General features: G+C 37.9%; 1 pseudogene; it reads right to left on the bottom strand.

Annotated features, from left to right (window-relative positions):
* Positions 1–3,840: 3,840 nt before the first annotated feature.
* On the bottom strand, positions 3,841–4,590 carry LOC114401965 (annotated as a pseudogene).
* Positions 4,591–21,942: the final 17,352 nt, after the last annotated feature.

Genomic DNA, 21,942 nt, shown 5'->3' with positions numbered 1-21,942 from the left:
CCAATGCTCATTTTTCGCCATTCTAATCAAATCAACAAAATATAAGTAACTCACTTTCCCAAAATTCAGAAACAAAAGCACACAAATTCAAAATGACAACAAAATCACTCTTGCATAAACTCACCTTCATTGTCTGAACCACTTCCAGAATCATCATCATCAAGGTCAGCTCTGTAATCAGACTCATAGCTCCATTAAACCACTTGCACATGACCACCCTTGCCCAGAAGAGTTGTAAGCAGGACCAACCGAAACAACATATTTCAGCCCAACTTCTCTACAATTTTCCTCAGTTTCCCAAAATCAACAAAACCCCCCACAACAGAAACAACCACAACAACCACCCATAAACATAAAAAAACAAACAAAAAAAGAAAAACCATCAGAGGGAGAGGAAAAAAAAATAGTACCTGTTGGTGGTGTGGTGACCTATGATGATGCTTCACCACTGTTCAAAGGATCACCCAATAACAGGATATTTCATTTCATCAGAGCATTAGTTAAAAAATTGTAGCAGGGTATCCAAAGGGGCATTAGCAATTGAGGAAAAAGAGAAAAATGGGGTTCGACAAAATAGAAAAAAAAGAGGGTCGATGCCTACGGTGAGGACGCGGTGGCGATGGTCACAAAGGATGGTGGAGATCCACGAGTCGATGAAGGAGGGGTCGGAGGTGAGGAAGGTGTAGATGGTGTGGGTGTTGTTGAATGTGACATCGTAGAGGTTGTGCTTGTCGTAGAAGAGGCAGTGGTCCACCACATTGATCGGCGCTACCACGAGGGAGGGGGGGGATCTAGGGTGGTGCGGTTAGGGAGGAACTTAGTGGCGTGCTGCTTTGGTCTTGCCATGAGGCAGAGTCGGTGGCACCAGCGTAGGGAGGCAGCAGTGAGGCCACGACGCGAGACCGAGCCTAGGGTTTAAAGACGGGTTTATTTCAAAACCGTCTTAAATTAACTTTCATTTAATTTCAAAAATGTCACTAATTTTTTATACAGTGGTTTCTAAGATGGTCTTGAACGTAACCATTGTCATAAAGTTCATTCCAAATGCTTATATTTATGATAATTCCACCACCTTATTAACTAAGACGGTTTTCTCCTGACCGTCGTAGAAGGAACATCATAAAAAAGCTTCTTTTTAGTAGTGAAGTTTCTTTATTTTATCTAGCACTTGATAGCAAAATAAAATGCAATTGCATTTAATTAATAAGGATAGGTTGTTGTGGACATAAAGGCACTAATTCAATGTTGTTGGATATGTTAAGAGAAACATTTTTCAAAATCATTGCATCTAGTTTCACTATTTTTAAGCATAATGGAGAAATGATTTAAGTTAATAGCAATAGTTGATTCATTGATACGTAATTATCATCTTTGGTAGTGATGGTACTCCAATAGTAAATTGTACTTGCATGATTTTCTTGTTGTTCAACACAATCTGGAAATATTGTATGCATCCATTTGTAGAGCATATGCTATATTAAAAAAATCATATACTCTGAATATGTTAGAGGATAATTTTCTGAGTCATATTGATATAAGAGCATGTGCTCTTAAATAGAATACAAGGTAATCTAAAAAAAGAAACTCCTAAACTAATGCTCATCATTGTACCCGTTGTCAATTCCTATAATTAAGGATCAATGATTCTTGGTCATAAATACAAAATATGCGGCTAATCAAATCTCCTAATAATGGGATTTAAATCCTATCTATAACAAGAAATAAAATATATAGTGGGATTCGGACACTCCCCCTCAAGATGTTGAGTGGATGTTATCCATTCCCAACTTGCTAACAATAGATTGAAATGTAGAGTCACTTAATCCTTTTGTTAAAACATTTGCTAGCTGATTTCCTTTGGATAAAAATGGTGTATAAATTGTCCCATTATCCAACTTTTCCTTTATGAAGTGTTTGTCTACTTCAACATGCTTGGTCCTATCATGTTGCATTGGATTATGTGCAGTGTTTATTGCTGACTTGTTATCACAGTATAGCTTCATAGGTTCATTCCACTCAATCTTTAGGTTTTAGATGTAATATCATCTTATAAATTTTAATTTATAAAAAAATATTATTTCATGAAAATATAAAATTATATTCATACAAATTTTTGTTCCATACATCACACGGGTCCAAATCTAATTTTAACTAATAATGCCATATAATTAAATGGCTTAAGTAACAATCATTTCATTATATAAAGTAATGTACACCAAATCAAATGATAGTATTTTATTATTTTTAAAATATTTATATATGTGATTTAATGATGGTATTTTTTTATCTATATTACAATAAATAACATGAATATCTAAAAAAAAATATTCTCACTAAATCAAAAATATCATTTTAAAAGATAAATATAATATATAATAAAAATAAAAATGATATAAATATACATATTCTAATTTATGTCAAAATAGAATTTAATCTTATATATTATGTTTTAAAAGATAATATATGAGATTATAAAAATATTATAAATTAAAAAATAGAAAAAATTTGAATTTTGAACTATTTTCACATAAAACCTATATTAATAATATATTTTGCACCAAATATTTAAATGAACACTTAGGTGTAGTGATAAAGGAGTGTTTTTCTCACTCCGGGATCCATGATTTTAGTCCTTCCTCAAGCTTAAAATCAGCTTTGGGGACTTAGATAGTAAATTAAAAAATAAGAAAAATTTGGTGAAATAGACAAAATAGGAGGACAAATTTTACAATTAAACCTATAATCTAACATAACATTTTTAATCAATTAACATAACAATGGCTCTAATACTCCTATGAACTTTTTTTCCATTGAAAATCATCTTATATTCTCAAGAATGTATTCTAAAAAGTATTTTTTTGCATATTATTGATTTCAGAAAATGTTATAATTTCCTTTTTTTTACCATGTTTTCCTACATTTCTATTCCCATGAGGATCACATATTTATTATTTGGTTCAAAAAAATCAATCACAAATATTTTTTTATTGACTTCCATATTTAATCTTTATAAAGATTTAGTAACCGAATGAGAGTCTTTTATTATTATTACTATATAACGTAGTGTGTTGTGTCTTACACAAGTATTAAATTCATATTTTATAATTATAGGATTAATTATTTTATATTATTTTGAATTTTAACATATTATTAATTATTTAATTTAATTTCACTAAATATATGTTAATAAATGTGTCAAGAAATATTTAAATATATTTTTATACACATTTCACTAAATATATTTTACAATCTTAGTATTTTTTTTTCTTGCATGATATGAACAATCAGTTGTACTTGTTGGCTCTTTCCTATGTCTTTCTCTTCTCATTAAGGTGTGAAATAAAAAAAAAAAGATATTTTTTTTCAATTTATCTTTTAGATTTAATTCTTGTGATATTTTTTCATGCATATTTGACGTAATTAGTTTTTTTTTCTTGCCAATTATACATTCGAAAAGATTCTAACATTTTTTTTAATCTTTTGGCTTCTACAGTTGCAACAGAAGGTTACTCTTTAATGATGTGTCTAGAACATCCTATTGAAATGCCAAAATATCCAAACACTGAATGTTCGTTGGAGGAAAATGTTAAATGACATGAAAATAAACCATGTTATAAAAGTGCATCGATTGGAAACAAAAATACAAATTACTATTAGTGCATAAGTACTTATATTCTTAAAGCACAAATTTATCTCAACCTTGAACAATTGTGTTGATTTTGGATTGTAAAGAGAGCATGACAATTAAACAATTAGAGGTGAATGGTGGTTGTTATTATGGCAACATAAAACAGAGAAACATATATATAGAGAGAGAGGTAACGGGGCTGGATTTTTTTTTTATGTCTTACCCAAGGTGTACTTGTTGTTGTGCACCCACACCTTAAGCACATGAGGTTGGATGCTAGTTTGGGCACAAAACTCCTGCACAGCACTCTCATCGTGCTTCAGAATCCTCCAGCCAAGCTTTTCTGCAAAGGCTAACATCTTCTCCTTTTGCTCTCGGGTGAACCTAGTCCTGAAACGCTTCTTGCTGGACCAGCCATGAGGAGTGGAACCACTCATTAGGTCTGACACTGCCTCCATGTCCTCCCTCGAGGAATGGGCCCCACCACTGCCCCTTGACCTGGAGGAGAGTGCCAGTGTGGTGCATTGCTGCCCTTGCACACGAGGGTAGCCCACCTGCTCCCCATAGTACGCTGCCAATGGAAATGGCGAGTGGTGGTAGTAAGGCACCAGGTAGGTGTCATTAGGGGTCTCCTTACGATGGAAGTTTTGGTGGCAGTTACACATGAGTCATTTTAGCACGTCCAGGGTTCCCTCGTCACCCAGAGGCAAGAACTTGATGCATCCATCAAGTGTGTGGCCACCAGTTTTGACGGTGTGGTTCTTAAGGCACTCATGATACTTCTCATTGTCATTGTTTTGAGCCAGGGTGGGTGGTGTTGGGGTCACTAGAATCGCCACTGGTATCGCTGCCGCCACTAGCTCCTCTTCGCCTTGACTTGAGGGCAGTATTCCGAAGTCGTCGTGACTCGCTGTTGCTGCGGGCATGCTCAACTCAGTTTCCTCATGTTGCTTAAACTCCATTTTGGAAATTTGAGAAGAATTCTTGCTTCAAAGTTGTGATAGCTAAGGGTGGTGGATGATTGAGCATATAAGGAAGCGCTAAAGAGGAAACAAACAAGAAGTGTTGAATGAACTCTCTTTCTCTCTCTCAAATAATTGTTTCAGTTTCATACACTTTTTTTCTACTTCTCTATTTTCTTCCTGATCCCTCGACCCTCGCTACTCTTAATTCTTTATCCTTGTACTAAATCCAATTACCTCGGTAATTTTTTATTAGTTTTTTTTTATTTTTATAGAAACATTAATGTTTGTTTGAGGAGAAATAAATTTCTTATCGATGGAAAACATTAATCTGGGATCATTATTGCTTATAATACTGATTGGTAATAGCAAACCAAAACCAATCCAATCGATTAAAATCATATCTTACAAGATTGTAAATTTAAATCTGATTGTCCATGAAGACTTTATTAATAAATATTTTTCAAGTAATTTTGTAATTATAATACAATTGAAATATATGTCATTATGATTGATGCTGACACATCTTATAACACATTTCTTGTAACATGCTTCCTCCATTTTCAAAATAATTGACACTTGAAGTTTTTTCATACAAATTAAGAAAAACAATTTTATATGTTAATGAGAAAATCCATAATTGATATTGTCATACCCTAATTCCGTCTGGGGACCATTGTTTGATGGCCTGCAACCTTTGCTTGACCACTTCAAGGTACTTAACACCCATTGTTAGGTAATCCGTGAAATTTCGCGGCATACTGGAAGTAGAAAGGGAGAATTGTCGCGCAATCCGTAAAGTTCCGCAACATTCCAGAGGTCAAAAAAGGGATTATTGCGTAATCCGTAAGGTTTCACGACATTCCAGAAAGAAAATAAGTGTCATTACGTAATCCATAAAGTTTTGTAACGTTACAAAAAATGAATCAGCAAAAAAAAAAAGCAAAAGGGGGTGTATTTAGTAAAAAGGGGTGTGCAAATAGCAACCAGGCCCACTTGGGCCTTTTAGGGTGTTCCAACAAAAGGCAGTGCCTTCTCGGGGACGCAACCCAACTCGCCTGGGCGAGCTAGGTGGCAACCACCTCTTTTTTTCCCCTATAAATAGGGGAAAGAGGGCAGAGTAATTTCGTTTAGCCCTTATGGTATTTAGGATTCTCTTGAAATTAGTGAGAAAAATTGTTTCCATGAAGAAAATCCACGCCGAAGCGCTTCCATAACGCTTCCGAAACGTTTCCGTGAGCGATTTCGTGAAGACTCTTCACCGTTCTTCATCGTTCTTCGTTCGTTCTTCGTCGTTCTTTGGTCTTCAACCGGTAAGTTCCCAAAAATTGAACCTTTCAATTCATTCTATGTACCCCTAGTGGTTGCCACTTGTTTCGCGAGCTTTTATTTTCATTTCGTTTGTTTACCGTACCCCTTTTTGATGTGTTTTAACCATTTATTTAAGTCGTTTTCTCGCCTAATCAATAATAAAATAAATTTCCACCGATCATTTGAGTTGTAATATCGTTTAATCTCTGTTAAAATAAAATCCAACTGATCTTTCACGCCGTAACCATGTTTAAAACCAAAAGAGGAAAAATAATAATAAAATAATCAAAATATCTTTGAATAAAATAATCCAAAAATCAATCGAACGCTTTTCTTTGGGATTTTTCTTAATTGAATTGACTAATAAACAAAGTGAAACTAAGGCTAAATCAACTCACAAATCAAGCTTTGTCCATAAAAATCACCTAAAAACCATTTTAAGGTCCAACGCCTTAAATGGTCCTCTTTGCTTTTATTGGTTAACGTGGACTTTCGAAAGCCTAAAGTGAACATGTAACTTTGTCACTACATTCAAAAAACCAAGAGATCATTAATGGTCCAATGCCTTAATGTTTCTCTCCTTTCAAAAGAATCAAAAGATCGTTTAAATGGTCCAACGCCTTAAACGACTTTTTGTTTGGTCACAATATATCTTGCAAAAAAAGATAAAAACAACTTAACCAACGTTAAGTTCTCAAAGAACTACGCAGGTCTGATTTCCTTATCACAATTGAGGAATACGTAGGAGCAAGGGAAACACCCTTGTCGACCACAAAAAGATAAAAAATACAAAAAGGCATAAAAAGACATAAAAAACGTAAAAGGGAAAATAAAACAAATTGAAGTCATATTTGCACACTTGATTAAAGGCTGTCGTCCCTTGTGACGGACGTGTGGGGTGCTAATACCTTCCCCGTGCGTAAATACAACTCTCGAACCTGTCACACTTAAAGTTCGTAGACCACACCTTTCCGGTTTTTCTGACGTTTTCCTTGAATAAACATTGGTGGCGACTCCGCGCATTTTCCTTTCTTGGAAGACGCACCCGTGAGTGTCGCATCACCCTCTCGCCGAAGGGTGTTGGATCATGTGTGTTAGTGCTTAGCTCTACTGAGTTTTAAAAGATTGGCTAAGATTTTGTTAAAACATAAGCACTTAGACAATGAAGGAAAGCTGGAGTTGCTGCACATGATGTCCAACGTTATGTCAAGGAATAAGATCGGGCTGCACAATGCACAAGGCAAGATAAAATGTCAAATGAAGAATTGAAGCTGCAGGATCCACGATGTCGGATACAATGTCCAGGACATCCTGCCCGAAAATACTGGAGTTGCTGCACAATGCACAAGGCAAGATAAAAGTCAAATGAAGAATTGAAGCTGCAGGATCCACGATGTCGGATACGATGTCCAGGACATCTTGCCCGAAAATACTGGACACATAAATCTGTTATATCTTTAACAGATTATTGTGCAGTTAGCAACAGATTAGACGATCTATCTTTAGGAACGAATTAAAAGATAATTAAAGTTTGAATTACAAACTTGAATAGTTCGTTCAGGGATTAGAGATTAAAGATAAAAACTAAAAGATCAAGCTTTATCTTTTAGATCTTTAAGTGCAGATTTTCAGGAAGATGATAGATCTCATCCAGCACAAGTTGTTGCAGCCCAGATACGCACACTGCTATATAAACATGAAGGCTGCACGGGTTTGAGTACCAAGTCCGGGATTGAAGAGTTATTTTGTGAGTTTTGGGACTTGAGTGTTTTGTGAGCCACCTTGATGTCACCATAACATCAAGTGTTGGACCTGAGTGTGTAGAGTTGATCTCTATAGTGTGTGGAGTTGATCTCTATTGTTCAGAGAGAAATCTCTGGTGTGTCTTTGATTTAGTTGTAAACACGGGAGTGTGATTGAGAGGGAGTGAGAGGGGTTCTCATATCTAAGAGTGGCTCTTAGGTAGAGGTTGCACGGGTAGTGGTTAGGTGAGAAGGTTGTAAACAGTGGCTGTTAGATCTTCGAACTAACACTATTTTAGTGGATTTCCTCCCTGGCTTGGTAGCCCCCAGATGTAGGTGAGGTTGCACCGAACTGGGTTAACAATTCTCTTGTGTTATTTACTTGTTTAATCTGTTCATACAGTCAAATATAATCTCCATGTTCTGAAGCGTGATGTCGTGACATCTGGTACGACATCTGACCTCTGTATCAGAATTGCAATTGGTATCAGAGCAGGCACTCGAAATCACTGAGTGAGATCTAGGGAGATAAATTCTGATGAACATGGAGAAAGAAGGAGGACCAGTGAACAGACCACCAATTCTGGATGGAACCAACTATGAATACTGGAAAGCAAGGATGGTGGCCTTCCTCAAATCACTGGATAGCAGAACCTGGAAAGCTGTCATCAAAGGCTGGGAACATCCCAAGATGCTGGACACAGAAGGAAAGCCCACTAATGAATTGAAGCCAGAAGAAGACTGGACAAAAGAAGAAGACGAATTGGCACTTGGAAACTCCAAAGCCTTGAATGCTCTATTCAATGGAGTTGACAAGAATATCTTCAGACTGATCAACACATGCACAGTGGCCAAGGATGCATGGGAGATCCTGAAAGCCACTCATGAAGGAACCTCCAAAGTGAAGATGTCCAGATTGCAACTATTGGCTACAAAATTCGAAAATCTGAAGATGAAGGAGGAAGAGTGTATTCATGACTTCCACATGAACATTCTTGAAATTGCCAATGCTTGCACTGCCTTGGGAGAAAGGATGACAGACGAAAAGCTGGTGAGAAAGATCCTCAGATCTTTGCCTAAGAGATTTGACATGAAAGTCACTGCAATAGAGGAGGCCCAAGACATTTGCAACATGAGAGTAGATGAACTCATTGGTTCCCTTCAAACCTTTGAGCTAGGACTCTCGGATAGGACTGAAAAGAAGAGCAAGAATCTGGCGTTCGTGTCCAATGATGAAGGAGAAGAAGATGAGTATGACCTGGATACTGATGAAGGGCTAACTAATGCAGTTGTGTTTCTTGGAAAACAGTTCAACAAAGTGCTGAACAGAATGGACAGGAGGCAGAAACCACATGTCCGGAACATCCCTTTCGACATCAGGAAAGGTAGTGAATACCAGAAAAGGTCAGAGGAAAAGCCCAGTCACAGCAAAGGATTTCAATGCCATGGGTGTGAAGGCTATGGACACATCAAAGCTGAATGTCCCACTCATCTCAAGAAGCAGAGGAAAGGACTTTCTGTATGTCGGTCTGATGATACAGAGAGTGAACAAGAAAGTGATTCTGACAGAGATGTGAATGCACTCACTGGGAGATTTGAATCTGCTGAAGATTCAAGTGATACAGATAGTGAAATCACTTTTGATGAGCTTGCTATATCCTATAGAGAACTATGCATCAAAAGTGAGAAGATTCTTCAGCAAGAAGCACAACTAAAGAAGGTCATTGCAAATCTGGAGGCTGAGAAGGAGGCACATGAAGAGGAAATCTCTGAACTTAAAGGAGAAATTGGTTTTCTGAACTCTAAACTGGAAAACATGACAAAGTCAATAAAGATGCTGAATAAAGGCTCAGATTTGCTAGATGAGGTGCTACAGCTTGGGAAGAATGTTGGAAACCAGAGAGGACTTGGTTTTAATCATAAATCTGCTGGCAGAATAACCATGACAGAATTTGTTCCTGCCAAAAACAGCACTGGAGCCACGATGTCACAACATCGGTCTCGACATCATGGAACGCAGCAGAAAAAGAGTAAAAGAAGTAAAAGAAAGAAGTGGAGGTGTCACTACTGTGGCAAGTATGGTCACATAAAGCCCTTTTGCTATCATCTACATGGCCATCCACATCATGGAACTCAAAGTAGCAGCAGCAGAAAGAAGATGATGTGGGTTCCAAAACACAAGATTGTCAGTCTTGTTGTTCATACTTCACTTAGAGCATCAGCTAAGGAAGATTGGTACCTAGATAGCGGCTGTTCCAGACACATGACAGGAGTTAAAGAATTCCTGGTGAACATTGAGCCCTGCTCCACTAGCTATGTGACATTTGGAGATGGCTCTAAAGGAAAGATCATTGGAATGGGAAAGCTAGTCCATGATGGACTTCCTAGTCTGAACAAAGTACTGCTGGTGAAGGGACTGACTGCAAACCTGATCAGCATCAGTCAGTTGTGTGATGAAGGATTCAATGTAAACTTCACAAAGTCAGAATGCTTGGTGACAAATGAGAAGAGTGAAGTTCTAATGAAGGGCAGCAGATCAAAGGACAACTGTTACCTATGGACACCTCATGAAACCAGCTACTCCTCCACATGTCTATCCTCCAAAGAAGATGAAGTCAGAATATGGCATCAAAGATTTGGACATCTGCACTTAAGAGGCATGAAGAAAATCATTGACAAAGGTGCTGTTAGAGGCATTCCCAATCTGAAAATAGAAGAAGGCAGAATCTGTGGTGAATGTCAGATTGGAAAGCAAGTCAAGATGTCCCACCAGAAGCTTCAACATCAGACCACTTCCAGGGTGCTGGAACTACTTCACATGGACTTGATGGGGCCTATGCAAGTTGAAAGCCTTGGAGGGAAGAAGTATGCCTATGTTGTTGTGGATGATTTCTCCAGATTTACCTGGGTCAACTTTATCAGAGAGAAATCAGACACCTTTGAAGTATTCAAAGAGTTGAGTCTAAGACTTCAAAGAGAAAAGGACTGTGTCATCAAGAGAATTAGGAGTGACCATGGCAGAGAGTTTGAAAACAGCAAGTTTACTGAATTCTGCACATCTGAAGGCATCACTCATGAGTTCTCTGCAGCCATTACACCACAACAAAATGGCATAGTTGAAAGGAAAAACAGGACTTTGCAAGAGGCTGCTAGGGTCATGCTTCATGCCAAAGAACTTCCCTATAATCTCTGGGCTGAAGCCATGAACACAGCATGCTACATCCACAACAGAGTCACACTTAGAAGAGGGACTCCAACCACACTGTATGAAATCTGGAAAGGGAGGAAGCCAACTGTCAAGCACTTTCACATCTTTGGTAGTCCATGTTACATTTTGGCAGATAGAGAGCAAAGGAGAAAGATGGATCCCAAGAGTGATGCAGGAATATTCCTGGGATACTCTACAAACAGCAGAGCATATAGAGTATTCAATTCCAGAACCAGAACTGTGATGGAATCCATCAATGTGGTTGTTGATGACCTAACTCCAGCAAGAAAGAAGGATGTCGAAGAAGATGTCAGAACATCGGGAGACAATGTAGCAGATACAGCTAAAAGTGCAGAAAATGCAGAAAACTCTGATTCTGCTACAGATGAACCAAACATCAATCAACCTGACAAGAGACCCTCCATTAGAATCCAGAAGATGCACCCCAAGGAGCTGATTATAGGAGATCCAAACAAAGGAGTCACTACAAGATCAAGGGAGATTGAGATTGTCTCCAATTCATGTTTTGTCTCCAAAATTGAGCCCAAGAATGTGAAAGAGGCACTGACTGATGAGTTCTGGATCAATGCTATGCAAGAAGAATTGGAGCAATTCAAAAGGAATGAAGTTTGGGAGCTAGTTCCTAGGCCCGAGGGAACTAATGTGATTGGCACCAAGTGGATCTTCAAGAACAAAACCAATGAAGAAGGTGTTATAACCAGAAACAAGGCCAGACTTGTTGCTCAAGGCTACACTCAGATTGAAGGTGTAGACTTTGATGAAACTTTCGCTCCTGTTGCTAGACTTGAGTCCATCAGATTGTTACTTGGCGTAGCTTGCATCCTAAAATTCAAGCTGTACCAGATGGATGTGAAAAGCGCGTTTCTGAATGGATACCTGAATGAAGAAGCCTATGTGGAGCAGCCAAAGGGATTTGTAGATCCAACTCATCCAGATCATGTATACAGGCTCAAGAAGGCTCTCTATGGATTGAAGCAAGCTCCAAGAGCTTGGTATGAAAGGCTAACAGAGTTCCTTACTCAGCAAGGGTATAGGAAGGGAGGAATTGACAAGACTCTCTTTGTCAAACAAGATGCTGAAAACTTGATGATAGCACAGATATATGTTGATGACATTGTGTTTGGAGGGATGTCGAATGAGATGCTTCGACATTTTGTCCAACAGATGCAATCTGAATTTGAGATGAGTCTTGTTGGAGAGCTGACTTATTTTCTGGGACTCCAAGTAAAGCAGATGGAAGACTCCATATTCCTCTCACAAAGCAAGTATGCAAAGAACATTGTCAAGAAGTTTGGGATGGGAAATGCCAGCCATAAAAGAACACCTGCACCTACTCACTTGAAGCTGACAAAAGATGAAGCTGGCACCAGTGTTGATCAAAGTCTGTACAGAAGCATGATTGGGAGCTTACTATATTTAACAGCTAGCAGACCTGACATCACCTATGCAGTAGGTGTTTGTGCAAGATATCAAGCCAATCCCAAGATAAGTCACTTGAATCAAGTAAAGAGAATTCTGAAATATGTAAATGGCACCAGTGACTATGGGATTATGTACTGTCATTGTTCAGATTCAATGCTGGTTGGGTATTGTGATGCTGATTGGGCTGGAAGTGCAGATGACAGAAAAAGCACTTCTGGTGGATGCTTCTATCTGGGCAACAATCTTATTTCATGGTTCAGCAAGAAGCAGAACTGTGTGTCCCTATCTACTGCAGAAGCAGAGTATATTGCAGCAGGAAGCAGCTGTTCACAACTAGTTTGGATGAAGCAGATGCTGAAGGAGTACAATGTCGAACAAGATGTCATGACATTATACTGTGACAACATGAGTGCTATTAATATTTCAAAAAATCCTGTTCAACACAGCAGAACCAAGCACATTGACATTAGACATCACTATATTAGAGATCTTGTTGATGATAAAGTGATCACACTGAAGCATGTTGACACTGAGGAACAAATAGCAGATATTTTCACAAAGGCATTGGATGCAAATCAGTTTGAAAAACTGAGGGGCAAGCTGGGCATTTGTCTGCTAGAAGACTTATAGCAATTACTTCTATTTGAATGTGCTCAAACGTTAATAGCACATTCATTACTGGGCCAAAACAGATTCAACCGTTGCTTCACACGCCCCTCTACATTCTTCATTCAAATTTATATTTTCGTGGCATTCTTGTTTTCATCAGCATTCCCCAACTCCTCTTGGAATTTCACGAAACCATTTCAAAAGCTCTGCTTCTCCATGGCTACCTCACCAAAAGATACTTCATCACCTGGTTCGCCTTCTGTACCATCATCTCCATCATCCACCAAAGCACCATTACACCAGGAACGACCTGAATTCACTATCCAACCCATACAAATGATTCCTGGTTCAGCCCCTGTTCCTGAGAAACTGGTTCCCAAACGACAACAGGGAGTGAAGACCTCTGAAAACCCTAGCCTTGCAACAAGTCCTAGGGAAGTAGACACGGAGATGGATAAGAAGATCCGCAGTATTGTGAGTAACATTCTGAAAAATGCTTCTGATGCTGATAAAGATGTTCCAACATCTTCCACCCCAAATGTTTCTGTTCCTGATGCTGAGAAAGATGTTCCAACATCTTCCGCTCCAAATGCTGAAGCCCTCCCTTCACCCAGTGAAGAGGAATCAACAGAAGAAGAAGATCAAGCCACAGAAGAGACCCCTGCACCAAGGGCACCAGAACCTGCTCCAGGTGACCTCATTGACCTAGAAGAAGTCGAATCTGATGAGGAACCCATTGCCAACAAGTTAGCACCTGGCATTGCAGAAAGACTTCAAAGCCGAAAGGGAAAAACCCCCATTAAGAGGTCTGGACGAATCAAAACTATGGCACAGAAGAAGAGCACTCCAATCACTCCTACCACATCCAGATGGAGCAAAGTTGCAATCCCTTCCAAGAAGAGGAAAGAAATTTCCTCATCTGATTCTGATTATGATGTCGAACTAGATGTTCCCGACATCAAGCGGGCCAAGACATCAGGGAAAAAGGTGCCTGGAAATGTCCCTGATGCTCCATTGGACAACATTTCATTCCACTCCATCGGCAATGTTGAAAGGTGGAAATATGTATATCAACGCAGACTTGCTGTTGAAAGAGAACTGGGAAGAGATGCCTTGGCTTGCAAGGAGATCATGGACCTCATCAAGGCTGCTGGACTACTGAAGACAGTCACCAAGTTGGGAGACTGTTATGAAAGCCTAGTCAGGGAATTCATTGTCAACATTCCCTCTGACATAAAAAACAGAAAAAGTGATGATTATCAGAAAGTGTTTGTCAGAGGAAAGTGTGTTAGATTCTCCCCTGCTGTGATCAACAAATACCTGGGCAGACCAACTGAAGGAGTGGTGGATCTTGCTGTTTCTGAGCATCAAATTGCCAAGGAAATCACTGCCAAACAAGTCCAGCATTGGCCAAAGAAAGGGAAGCTTTCTGCAGGGAAGCTGAGTGTGAAGTATGCAATTCTGCATAGGATTGGCGCTGCAAACTGGGTACCCACCAATCATACTTCCACTGTTGCCACAGGTTTGGGTAAATTTCTGTATGCTGTTGGAACCAAGTCCAAATTTAATTTTGGAAACTATATTTTTTATCAAACTGTTAAGCATTCAGAATCTTTTGCTGTCAAATTACCCATTGCCTTCCCTACTGTATTGTGTGGCATTATGTTGAGTCAACATCCAAATATTTTAAACAACATTGACTCTGTGATGAAGAGAGAATCTGCTCTTTCCCTGCATTACAAACTGTTTGAGGGGACACATGTCCCAGACATTGTCTCGACATCAGGGAAAGCTGCTGCTTCAGGTGCTGTGTCCAAGGATGATTTGATTGCTGAACTCAAGGACACATGCAAGGTGCTGGAAGCAACCATCAAAGCCACCACAGAGAAGAAAATGGAGCTGGAACGCCTGATCAAAAGGCTCTCAGACAGTGGCATTGATGATGGAGAAGCAGCTGAGGAGGAAGAAGAAGCTGAGGAAGAAGAAGAAGAAGCTGAGGAAGAAGAAGAAGCTGCTGAGGAAGAAGAAGATGCAGCAGAGGATACAGAATCAGATGATGATGATTCTGAAGCCACCCCATGACCATCAGACCTTTATTTTTGCTTTTTACTCTTACTAGTTATAGGGGCATGTCCCTTTGAACAATTGATTACTATTGGTCTGTAATATTTGCACTTTAAGTTCATGCATTCTACTTTTGTCAAATTCTGTCTAAAAAGGGGGAGTAATGGTATATGCATGTTTAGTAGGATACTATGTATGCAATAGTAGTATTATGCATGATTTATGATTTTGAGAAGTAGGATACGATGAATGCATGATTCATAATTTTGAGGGGGAGTTGTATGTATATGATTTTGAGGGGAAGACTGCTGCTGCTGATGATGACTGATGTAAGCTACTGTAACTACTAGTAGCTGATAGAAGATGCTGCAGTAAGAGCATGGAGACAGGGGGAGCAGAACGCTGATGTCACATGAGATGTCTTGACATCCTGGAAAAGACTAGTAGCTGATAGAAGATGCTGCAGTAAGAGCATGGAGACAGGGGGAGCAGAAAGCTGATGTCACGTGAGATGTCTTGACATCCTGGAAACGACTTGCAACTTGCAGAATTTTGCTGTTACCACTACAGATACCGCTGTGCTTGATTACTCTGATAATGAAAGTTGCTGATCCCACTTGCATAACTGCTCGTACCTGCTCAGGAAGTGTCTAAGTATGTTTTAGACAAAATTTGCCAAAGGGGGAGATTGTTAGTGCTTAGCTCTACTGAGTTTTAAAAGATTGGCTAAGATTTTGTTAAAACATAAGCACTTAGACAATGAAGGAAAGCTGGAGTTGCTGCACATGATGTCCAACGTTATGTCCAGGAATAAGATCGGGCTGCACAATGCACAAGGCAAGATAAAATGTCAAATGAAGAATTGAAGCTGCAGGATCCACGATGTCGGATACAATGTCCAGGACATCCTGCCCGAAAATACTGGAGTTGCTGCACAATGCATAAGGCAAGATAAAAGTCAAATGAAGAATTGAAGCTGCAGGATCCACGATGTCGGATACGATGTCCAGGACATCTTGCCCGAAAATACTGGACACATAAATCTGTTATATCTTTAACAGATTATTGTGCAGTTAGCAACAGATTAGACGATCTATCTTTAGGAACGAATTAAAAGATAATTAAAGTTTGAATTACAAACTTGAATAGTTCGTTCAGGGATTAGAGATTAAAGATAAAAACTAAAAGATCAAGCTTTATCTTTTAGATCTTTAAGTGCAGATTTTCAGGAAGATGATAGATCTCATCCAGCACAAGTTGTTGCAGCCCAGATACGCACACTGCTATATAAACATGAAGGCTGCACGGGTTTGAGTACCAAGTCCGGGATTGAAGAGTTATTTTGTGAGTTTTGGGACTTGAGTGTTTTGTGAGCCACCTTGATGTCACCATAACATCAAGTGTTGGACCTGAGTGTGTAGAGTTGATCTCTATAGTGTGTGGAGTTGATCTCTATTGTTCAGAGAGCAATCTCTGGTGTGTCTTTGATTTAGTTGTAAACACGGGAGTGTGATTGAGAGGGAGTGAGAGGGGTTCTCATATCTAAGAGTGGCTCTTAGGTAGAGGTTGCACGGGTAGTGGTTAGGTGAGAAGGTTGTAAACAGTGGCTGTTAGATCTTCGAACTAACACTATTTTAGTGGATTTCCTCCCTGGCTTGGTAGCCCCCAGATGTAGGTGAGGTTGCACCGAACTGGGTTAACAATTCTCTTGTGTTATTTACTTGTTTAATCTGTTCATACAGTCAAATATAATCTCCATGTTCTGAAGCGTGATGTCGTGACATCTGGTACGACATCTGACCTCTGTATCAGAATTGCAATGTGGCCTCAGAATAATTAAGAAGGGGGGGTTGAATTAATTATTCCTAAACCTTTACTAATTAAAAATTTACTCTTCTAAGGCTTTTACTATGTTGTTAAGTGAATAAGGAGTAGAAGAGAAACTTAACCAAAAGTAAAAGCGAAAATTAAAATGCACAGCGGAAAGTAAAAGAGTAGGGATGAAGGAGACAAACACACAAGAGTTTTTATACTGGTTCGGCAACAACCCATGCCTACATCCAGTCCCTAAGCGACCTGCGGTCCTTGAGATTTCTTTTCCAACCTTGTAAAAATCCTTTTACAAGCAAAGATCCACAAGGGATGTACCCTCCCTTGTTCTCTTTGAACAACCTAGTGGATGTACCCTCCACTAGAACTGATCCACAAGAGATGTACCCTCTCTTGTTCTCAGTCAAACCCAAGTAGATGTACCCTCTACCTGTACCACAAAGGATGTACCCTCTAACGTATTAAGACAAAGTTCTCAGGCGGTCAAACCTTTGAAACTTTGTGAATGGGGATACAAAAGAATTCTCAGGCGGTTAGTTCCTTGAAATCTTTTGTATATGGGAAAGGTAAGAATCAAAAGAATTCTCAGACTATGTCGTTTTGAATTCTTTGACAAGGGAGAAGGGAGACACAAAAGAATTCAGGCGGTTAGTATTTCGTTCTTTTGGAAAAGGGAGAAGAGAGACACAAAAAGAATTCAGCCGGTTAGTCCTTGGCGAATTCTTTTTGGCAAAGGGAGAAGAGATGAAAAGAATGAATAGCACAAGTCTTCAAGGTTTAGAAAACCAGAAAACTTTGGAAAGCTTTTGGCACAAAGAAAAAGAAGAAGATCAAAGAGATTCAAGGCTTGTAAAGGATTGTAATGAATTGATTGGATTGATAGAAAGATTGATCAAAAATGCAAAACAAAGCCTTGCTTTTATAGACTCTTCATGCTTGGTAATCGATTACGAAATCAGTGTAATCGATTACACAAAGCTTTTATGTGAAAGGATGTGACTCTTCACATTTGAATTTGAATTTCAACGTTCAAAGGCGTTGGTAATCGATTACCAAAACATTGTAATCGTTTACAGCTTTTTTTGAAATCAATTGGAACGTTGTAAATTCATTTGAAAACCTTTTCATTCATTTTGCTACTGGTAATCGATTGCAACAATCTGGTAATCGATTACCAGAGAGTAAAAACTCTTTGGTAAACATGTTTTAAGAAAAATCCATGTGCTACTTAGTTTTTGAAAAAACCTTTTCATACTTATCTTGATTAAGTCTTCTCTTGATTCTTGAATCTTGAGTCTTGAATCTTGATCTTGATTCTTGAAGCTTGATCCTTGAATCTTGATTCTTGATTCTTGAATTCAACTTTCCTCTTGAATCTTGAAGTGTTCTACAACTTTTCCTCTTGAGTCTTGAAGTGTTCTTCAACTTTCCTCTTGAATCTTGAAGTGTTCTTGATTCTATCTTGAACATTTTGAACTCATTCTTTGATTAACCTTTGAGCTTTTTGTCATCACCTTTGTCATCATCTTTGTTATCATCAAAACATCTTTGACTCAATCTTGATTCATCATGAAGCTTTGCTTCTACAATCTCCCCCTTTTTTATGATGACAACTTCTGAAATCAAGAAATACACACACACACTTTTTCCTAGTCGATCACTCACATAAATTTCCATTCTCCCCCTTTGTTTTTGAATTTATGCTTCTCTTAAAATTAAGTTTATTACTTATGTGAGTTCTTGATTTAATCCCTATTTCTCTCCCCCTTTGGCATCAATAAAAAGCCAAAGTACATAACAAATTTGAAGTATTCAAATATAACTAAACATCCATACAACATTCATGGAAAAATATCAACCAAATCAGGAAGCAAGAAGCATGAAGCAACAATCATGAATAGATTAATTATAAAATCCACATAGTCAAATAACATACTAAATATTTGTTCAAACATGCCATGCAAATAAGGAAATAACAAATTGTTCAAATATCATAATAATATAGATTATTTGGATAAGTCACTGACATCTATTGGTCCTAATTCTCTTCTAATGTTGTAGAAGGTATCTTTACTTAGTGGTTTTGTAAAGATGTCTGCAAGTTGATTTTTAGTATCTACAAATTCTAACACAACATCACCTTTTAGAACATGATCTCTAATAAAATGATGCCTAATTTCTATATGCTTGTGATGTGCCATCATTTTCTTCTATTTTCTAAACCCTTTTTGCACCATTTTAATTATTGATTGGTCTTAATTGTCAATTAATTAGGCAGTTTTATTATTTGGGCTCATTTAGCTAATTTGATGTTTTTAATCTAATTTCAGGAATTAATGAAACATTGGGCTTAATCCGGATTTTGGTTGTGGACTTGAAGAGGGCAAATAAAGCAGCGCTTACCTTAGTTAATTTCTAATTAGGAAATTTCGCAATTTTATTTTATGTTGTTCAGTGTTTATTTCGTTTTGGGCCAGAGTATTGTAATAGGGCCCAGTGACTTTGAGTGACTCTTTTTAAATAGCTGCCTTGGGATTCGTGCAGGGGCATTCTATTCTGCTATGCTATTTTCATTATTCAGAGCTTTGGTTTTAGGTTTTCACGTTTTTCTGTGCCCTTGTTACAGTTTTCGTTCTTAATGCAAATTTCCGTTTTCTGCTTCTAATTACGAGTTCATTCTTGCTTCTTCTTCTACTTTCATTTACGTTTCTGTTCATTTACGTTTCTGCTTCATGTTTCATTTGCGTTTTCTGTTTGAATCCATGGAAGGCTAGATTTTCTGGTGTTGTTTCCTTTTGAGGACGAAGCCCAACTCTCTTTGAGGTTTCGTTTGTAATGTGGTTTCCTGGCAGTTTTCCCTTCACCAGTTATCACAATTTCGTGAATATTAATCAGTGCACGCTTCGTGTTCGATTAATTGCCTCTGAGCCTAACTTGCGTTCATGCTTAATGGACGAAGGGCTAACTGGTGTATGTGGTGCCTAATCACGTATTGAAAACCCTAAGTTGATTTTCGCTTAGTAAATTGAAATAGGGTTGGATTAAGTGGTTGACTGTTAGGGACGAATTCTCCATAACCCAGGATAAGAGAGTGGCTTCTGAATCAGAGGAAACAACCCGTTTTTAATATTAGTAGTTTCGTATTCCATTTTATTTGTTCTGCTCTTTAATTACCAAACAACCAAACCCCGCCCATCGTTACTGTTACTGCAAGTATATTATGAACATTTGGCTTGTCACTGCTCGTTGGGAAACGACCTAGGATCACTTCCTAGTTACTGCATTTTCATGTTTATTTGATTCGGGTACAGCCTCGATCAGCTTGGTTCTAGAGTGAAGAACTGGATTTTTAGATATGTTTATGGCACTTGTGTTATCACATTTTATGGGAATGTGATCTAATACTATTCCATAGTCAGATAGTTGTTGCTTTATCCACAGAATCTGTGCACAACAACTACCATCAGAAATATATTCTACTTCTTCTGTGGATAAAGCTACACTATTTTGTTTCTTGCTATTCCAAGAAACAAGTGCAGACCCTATGAATTGACATGTACCACTAGTACTTTTCCTATCTGTTTTTGATCCAGCAAAATCCAAATCTGAGTATCCTACTATATTGCATAAAGAATTCTTAGGGTACCATAATCCTAAACAAACTATTCCTAATAGGTATCTTATGATTCTTTTTACTGCCATTAAATGTGAAAACTTTGGATTTGATTGAAATCTTGCACACATGCATACACTAAACATAATATTTGGCCTACTTGCAGATAAGTAAAGTAGAGATCCAATCATACCTCTGTATTTCTTTGGATCAATAGGTTGACCGGATTCATCTTTGTCAAGATAACAACTTGTATTCATAGGAGTAGCCAAGTGTTTTGAGTTTTCCATTCCAAATATCTTAATAAGTTCTTTGCAATACTTTGCTTGATTGACAAAGATCCCATCACTTGTTTGTTTGATTTGTAGTCCAAGAAAGTAATTTAACTCACCCATCATGCACATCTCAAACTCACTTTGCATATCAATAGAAAACTCCTTGCACAAAGATTCATTAGTAGATCCAAAAATTATATCATCAACATAAATTTGTACCAACAAGATATCATTATCCTTCTTTTTTATGAATAAGGTGGTATCTACTTTCCCTCTAGTAAAATTTTTTTCTAATAGGAATTTACTTAATCTTTCATACCAAGCCCTAGGTGCTTGTTTTAATCCATAGAGTGCCTTCTTTAATCTATAGACATGGTCTAGTTTTTGTGAGTCTTCAAACCCAGGAGGTTGTTCCACATATACCTCCTCCTGAATTAGACCATTTAAGAAAGCACTCTTGACATCCATTTGATATAGTTTAAAATTCATAATATATGCATATGCTAATAACATCCTAATGGCTTCTAATCTAGCTACAGGTGCAAAAGTTTCTTCATAGTCTATACCTTCTTGGTTATATCCTTTTGCTACAAGTCTAGCTTTATTCCTAATTACTATACCATTTTCATCCAATTTATTTCTAAATACCCACTTAGTTCCTATGATTGGATAATCTGAAGGTTTTTCTACTAATTCCCATACATCATTTCTTTCAAATTGATTTAATTCTTCTTGCATAGCTACTATCCAATGGTCATCTATAATAGCTTCCTTAAAGATTTTAGGTTCTATTAATGAAACAAATGCCACATTATTGAATAAATCTTTAAGAGAGTGTCTAGTTGTTACCCCTTTTGAGATATCACCGATGATGTTGTCAAGAGGATGATTTCTTGAAGTTTTCCATTCTTTGGGAAGATCATCATTTTCTTGGACTATATCATCTTGAACATCCTCATTTTCTTCATCTCTCTTCCTTTTTAGATTTCTTTCTTCATTTTGTGTATCTTCCAAAGAATCTGCAATATCATCAAGAAACTCCTTTCTCGGGGAGGTAATATTAGTTTCATCAAAAGTAACATGTATTGATTCCTCAATTGTCATGGTTCTTTTGTTGTATATTCTAAATGCTTTGCTATGTAAGGAATACCCAAGGAAGATACCCTCATCTACCTTAGTATCAAACTTTCCTAGACTTTCTTTACCATTGTTTAGGACAAAACATTTACATCCAAAAACATGTAAATGAGCAATATT

The sequence above is a fragment of the Glycine soja genome, chromosome 20 (genome assembly GCF_004193775.1).
Source record: "Glycine soja cultivar W05 chromosome 20, ASM419377v2, whole genome shotgun sequence".
Taxonomy (NCBI): Eukaryota; Viridiplantae; Streptophyta; class Magnoliopsida; order Fabales; family Fabaceae; genus Glycine; species Glycine soja.
The sequence above is the reverse complement of the archived record's forward strand: the minus strand, read 5'-3'. Positions and strand labels throughout refer to the sequence as shown.